The 7056-nt window shown below is 37.7% G+C and overlaps 1 pseudogene; it reads left to right on the top strand.

The window, feature by feature from the left end:
• The first annotated feature begins 3705 nt into the window (after positions 1-3705).
• LOC136455372 (uncharacterized) lies at positions 3706-6649 on the top strand (annotated as a pseudogene).
• The last annotated feature ends 407 nt before the right edge of the window (positions 6650-7056 follow it).

Genomic DNA, 7056 nt, shown 5'->3' on the forward strand with positions numbered 1-7056 from the left:
AACGAGGCAAGCCCCAGAGCATTCTAAGTCTCCTACTTTATAAAAGCAATTCTATCTATATATATGAGTTTATATATTGTTGCATTAAGTGATAGGAGTTGATTGAAACCGTTGATGCATTTATTACTATCCTTGCCTACCTTACTACCTAGTTACCCTGTTAGGTTAGGATCGAATAACTGCTTAGCCTTGCTTAGACCGGTAGCGATCGGTGATAATCCGATCACCTACATTATAGGTGGTTACTGGAAGAATTTAGCTATGGAAAGAATGATATCCTGGAATTAACCATGTGTGATGGATAATTGGAGACCGAACAGAAAAAGTTGGAGGCAACCAGATAGGGTTCTGGGGTGCTGTTAGTTTCCGTCTGTGTCGATTAAGAACCGATCGTTGCTCATCCCTCTTGTCATGTTGAACGCATGCCTCACATTTAGCTGGCCGAATAAAGTACCTTTCGACCGCGAAGCTAGTGACACTATTCGAGCCAGGATAAACCCGGATTGGCAGACTGGTGCTAAATGGGGTATGACGGGGACGCGAAGAGTGAGCCCAAGGTGTGTCCTGGCAGTCGGACGGTCCCTGGGTAGTGCGGTCCCGGCTGTTATCCCGCGGCTACTTGGAAAGTGTCATTGGTGATCTAAGTGACCCTGACGGGGGAAGCGTGGTTTATGTGAGGAATAAATCACCAGCTGGTTACGAATCGATTCGAATCGCCATCGCTCCTGGATAGTGAGCACTTGACTCGAGCTACGGCATCGTAGTAATTATTATGGAACAATGATGGTTATCTGGATGGTATGGGATATGCTAAATCTAAATTGATAACTGGATGTTATTGATTAATCAAGTGATTGCTATAGTACAGGTGCTTACCTAGATGGATAGGTCTTAATAAAGATGATGCAAAGTACTTAAAATGGTTTCTTCATGATAGCTTATGCTTTTCGCAAACGAGTCAGCTAGCCCACTAAAGAAAGCTTTGCATAATCCTTGGTGTCACTTTATTTTGGTTTAAGATGGGTAAGTCTAGCTGAGTACCTTCTCATACTCAGGGGCGTTATTCCCATTGTTGTTGCAGATGGTCAAATGTACTACGGCTATTGCATTAACTGCCTATACCCGGCGATGGGTGACAACTAGGACCAAGGGCAATGGTCACTCCGTATCTCTCATCTGATGCTTTTGTTGGAGATGACTACCTACTAGCACTGTATTGGAACTAAAAGTGTGTGTGTGACTTGAAAACTATTTGCTTCCGCTATTTCAGATTGAACCTGTTTTGTAATAACTTTATATTCTAAACTCTGATGTATCCTACTGTTGTTGTGAACTTTATGTAACATGTGACGGTACTTGTTAAACTTGTATGATCTTGGTTTGTATGTCGATTGGTTTGAAATCCTTTGTGGTTTCATGGACTACCGGGTTATATGGGCTTAAGTTTGCTAAATTATCTGCTTCGGCAAAAGATTTCCCTACTTAATCTTGTATAATTGGTCGGTCGTGTTACACTTGTGTGCTTCTCTTATCTAAGAATTTTGATCATTCTCAATTTCTCAATGTTGCTCCCTCTTTGTCCATATTTATGTCCAAATCCAACTTCTCTCAATATCTTTGTACTAATCTCTCTCAAAGCTTTCATATCTTTGTACAATATTTTCTCCTTTGTCATCAATTTCTATAAAAGGTGTGCTTCTTGCTTCTTATTGATGCAAAGGCTTGTATTTGGGGTAGATGGTTGACACTTGAATCTTTATTTTTGATGGACACTACTTGTATAGCTCTTTAGACACCATGTGTAGGATCTTATGACCTTGATACCAATTGTAGTGGGGCTCCTCACCCTATGTCCAAGTATGAGTCATTCTCATGATAATCTTGAGCTCTTCTAGATGAGCAAAGCATTCTTTATTTGATGATCACTTGTGGAACCACCATCTTGTATGAATGATACCATGTGTAGAGATGTGATACCACGTGTATGATTGATTTATCAATAAAAACTATTTCTTAAACATTTGCTATCTTCATGAGTACCATTTGTAGGATATCACTTATGAGTTGGTCTAGACATCACTTGTGAATTCTTGATGAAATATTTGAGTCTAGATACTACTTGAAACAAACAAACTAGATATCCATTTGCATTGTTGTCTTGTGCTTGTACTCTTGTTGCTATTATGAGCTTCTAAGTTGACTTGAACTAAATTGATTTGCCTAAACTTCTAAATCAGGTTTGAACCAATGGCAAGCTTCTTCACACTTCTTGCAAGGGTTATCTTGCCAATGTTATACTTGTCACTTGTTAGCAATCCAAAATAAATCAAGTACTTGGGTTTATTAGCTCATGAACAAACTCATACACTAACCACTAGATCAATTAATCATTCAAGCAATAGTGGTAGGCTATGAATTTCAAAGATTTTCATTTGCCATGCATAATCCTAATAAGCATGTACTATATGCACTAACCGCATACTAGTAAGGGATGAAATGAACATAAACATTACAATAATACCTTTGCTATATTGGAGTAGATGATAGTCACATAGATTCCAATTCATTACTCCACTAGCAATGTAAAGTCTAATTTATAGCTTGGTGAAGACCAATCATCATAGATAGAGTCCATTCTTCACCCACATGAATGGAGAACTACTTATGATCAAGTGCACTTTTTTGTTGTGGTTTGCTTGGTTCTTCATTTCATCTTTGCTTGCATGAGAGCATCAATGTGAGAATATCACTTGAAATATTATGACTAGTTCTCTTTTGGGTGTTGCTTGCTTTTCTTGATCAACCCTTTTGATTGCTTCAACTAAGCATCTTAAATGTTCCTCGGATCACCACTTCTATAATAGCCTTCTAAGTGCCACATTTGGTTTACCTACACATAAGCGGTAAGCCCCTACACTAGAAAGAAGTGACCTCTCTCCAAACAACCATTTTTGATACTCACTTGAAATACCTTGATTGATTGATTTAAATGAAGGACTTAACTAGATGTGTAACCTTGAATCATTCTTTAAATCATTTTCTTTCTACTTGTTTTAGTCCTTTTTTCTACCAAATGATTTCCAATAATCTCTACAACTTAAACTTCAGCTTCATCTTGAGCTTAGTCTTGATCTTCATTTTGAGTACCAAATATGTGCCAAATACACTCCACAATCAAATAGCCTTGTACTCTTTGCATGTCGTACTTCTAGATCAATCTAAGACCAAACTTAGGTACCTCAAACACTTGTAAATATGTTTCCAACTTGAGGACCTTTCAATTAAAGTGACACTTGATCAATCTAATGATTGTCACTTTTCTGGCAGATTATGTGCCCTTCAAAGAAAAATACATATCTCCCAATGTACAGACCCAAATGCCACAAAATTTGGTAGAGATGTGGTTCACTAAGTCATCTAGCAGCTATAAAAATTTGAGCTTAATTTGACTTCTATATTGCTACCAGATTTCAATTCTTCCACCACTGCTACATACTGAAAACTGTTGCACTATAGCTGACAAGACCTACTCCAAGACCGAAGCATCTCTTATACAATTCTTATGAAATTTCTACATCATCTCATACCATAAGTGTAGAGCATGCACACCAAATTTGCAAGGACATGTGTATCTCATATTAAACACAATTAGTCCACCTAAGGTTGTCACTCAAAGACCTTTCAGATGGAAGAGGCATCACACAAATGAATGACATATTTACAAGGACTGCCGACATGCCTAAAATCAAAGTAACACTAAATGAATATGAACAACCTATTGGAGAAACTGCTAGGAAGCTTGCTAGTGTCATTGGGTGTCAAGTGAGAAAGAAATTATCAATTGGTTGTAAGGACTGGAGGCTTGTTGATCATAAAAAGAAGATAGCAGTTTGGAATGACATAAAGGTACAACACCTATTATTTAGCACTGATTTTTTTCAGAACTGAGTGGCATATCGAATTGATAACAGCTATTGTGTCTTTCTCAACTAAGCAAAATACAATTATTTAGCACTGATTTTTTTGTGAACTGAGTGGCATATTGAATTGATAACAACTATTGTGTCTTTCTCAGCTGAGCCAAATACAACATGATCTGTATGTTTATTTCCGTGCACTTGATTTGAGCCAAATACAACATGATCTGTATATTATTTTCGTGCACTTGATCTGTTAATTTGTAACTTATTTTTACTTCTTGTACTTATGTAAATTGCTATGTTTATTTCTTTGTGTTTGTTTTTGTGCATATGATCTGACCCATGTTACCCTACAAATTAGGCATTCTATGACATGGATGAGGATTTCATTAAATGGTTCATGGATACAGCTGCAAGGTAATAGAAGGATTACAAGGAAGACTTAAAAGAGAAGTTTTTTGATGAATCATTGACGGATGATGAACTCAAGGCAAGAGTTGGTAATACAGTAAATGCTGCTGATTGGGATTACCTTATTCGCTTTTGGAGGACTCCTAAATCTGAAGTAAGTACCAAATTATATGAATATGTTTTTAGAACTTTTGGGGACTCCTGAATCTGAAGTAAGTACCAAATGCTTTCAATCTTAGGCTCGTACAGCAAGAGCAAAGGCAAATCGTGCCAAGTTTCAGCAGCTTCATACATCAGGCAGTGTGAGCCATGGTTGTCATAGGCATGATCTGGTAGATAAACCTATCTATCACATTACTAATTCAAAATACATTGTTTTGAGGAATTTTTATTACTTCAAAGTTTGGAAAAAAACTTGTAGGGTAAAGAAGTTGGTCGCGCCCCTCGAAGAGATGAAGTTTACATCAAAACTCATACAAGGAAAAATGGAGTACCTTTAATGCAGGCATCGTCAACAATTGTAAGTTTCCTCTAGAAAAGTAATAGCAACATGTAAGTTATATATAAACATACTTATTCCTTTTTTTACATAATGAACTTAAAGTAGTTGTTGAAGCTCGTCCAGAGTTGAAGGATAGATCAATTCAAGAAGGAGATGCATATGCTGCTGTTTGTGGAGAAAAGGAACCAAAAGGCCATGTCCGTGTTTTGGGTTTAGGACTAATACCCCAAGAGATTCGCACCCTAGGGTTGAAGTCATACATGTCAACAAGGCTTCAACTAGAAGTCTTGCTCGTAAAAACTCTGAAATTGTGCAAGCAACCTTGGAACAACGTATCGCTACACTAGAAGATGAACTGGAAGAGCAAAGGATGGCACAAGAAAAGCAAAATGCTAAAACTTTGTCACAACATGGTTCTAATTCAAGACAACACATGGTAAAGTACTTTCGATATCTTTATCTCTTATACAACGTCTTAAGGCTCCATGTTTATGTAATCAAAATATATCTTCGTACTCTTGATATGTATTATTTCAATGCATGATGTAGAGCCCAAGGTCTGAAGAACATGTTGATGCACATTATGATGCTCGGCGCGAAGAATATGACAATATTGCAGATAATGAGGATTGTGGTCAGTACATTAAAGCCCCACCAGTGTTTGCTAGCATGAACGCTATAAACACAGCAAGAAATAAAAATGCCTCTCGCTTTACACATGATGGGCTTGTAATGTTCTCCATCTTCTTGTTAAGTTTATATTTGTGATTTAATATTAGTTCCTCACATTTCTGTAAGTCTCATGGATGTGTCATCTACTTCAGGTTGGAAAGGAAGTGATACTATTTGCTATGCTGAGGCCTGATCTCCTTGTAGCTAAGGGAACTGTCCTTTCTGTTAATCCAAAGACCGTGGTAGGAGGTCAGCCTCTAGGAAAGCAGTTTTGTGAAGTTATGGTGGAACATGTGATAAGAAGGGGTGCAGTTCTACCTCGCCCTTATGATCATATGGATAGTATGGCTGGGGCTTATATGATGTCAATTGCGTGGCCATACGAGCGAGTAAGAAATTACACCTAACGTCATTTCTTTTTTGCTTTTGATGAGTGTCCAGTGTTCCTAATTGATGTACTTTATATAGCTGAAACCTTGCAACAATGCATCTGGATCTTCCAAGGGTACACCAGGTATTTTGAGCCCTTTTATGACTCTTCCTTTGAGCTGTACATATGTTTGCTCGCTGCTGCTATTTTAGCAGCCACATCTGGAATGGTATATAGGTAGTACATATAGCTGTACATATGCTGCTGCAACCATATAGCTAAACATATGCTGCTGCTGCTAGCCACAGTTGGAATGGTATATTGTGGCTAGCTAAAATGTTCTCTGAGATTGCAAATAGCTAAGATTGAGATGCAGATAGCTGAGATTGCAAATAGCTGTACATATGCTGCTATTTTCTAAGATATGCTGCTGATGAGACTGCAAATAGTTGTACATAAGTTAGCTGAAATTGTAAATAGCTGTACATATTTTGGTTGTACATATGCTGCTATTTTCTGAGATTGCAAATAGCTGAGATTGAGATGCTAGCAATTTTTTAAGAGCACAAGCTAGTACTGCCAACATGCCTAAAAGTATTAGCAAATTTCATTGCACGGCTATCTAAGTTTGCAAATAGCTGAGACATAGACCTGCGGTTCCTAATTATTGTACTACTTTCAATCAATTTAGGTTGGGACATCCCCTACAGTTCTTTCCGTTAATGATCAAATTGATGTTAATTTTATTTTTCAGGTAGCCTTGGGCGCCACTAGCTGCTTACAAATGAATGGCATGCCAACTTTTAAGCAACGACTGCATTTGGATCCAAGTATTTCTTTTGTTTTCTGAGTTTCTGGAAGAACTTGTGGACTTGACTCGTTGGCAGTGCAAGAACCTGCTGTGCAAGAACCTGCTGTTGGATCCATGCATCTCTTTTTGGTTGCTAAGTCTATCAAAGTGATTGTGTACCGCAAACAATCTAGTGTGCTCCCATTTATGTTTTATGACTTGGTGTAAATTGGATATGCTGCCATGTATGTAATTGTGCTTTATGACTTGGTGCAAATGTGCAAGACAACTATATGCATGTCATATGGAGATCCATTTATTTGGGGACTAAATTTGTGGAGATGAATGTGATATAATGGATCTTCGATTAGTCAAATGCATATTTAATATG

This window comes from Miscanthus floridulus, chromosome 5 (assembly GCF_019320115.1).
Source record: "Miscanthus floridulus cultivar M001 chromosome 5, ASM1932011v1, whole genome shotgun sequence".
NCBI classification, from domain to species: domain Eukaryota; kingdom Viridiplantae; phylum Streptophyta; class Magnoliopsida; order Poales; family Poaceae; genus Miscanthus; species Miscanthus floridulus.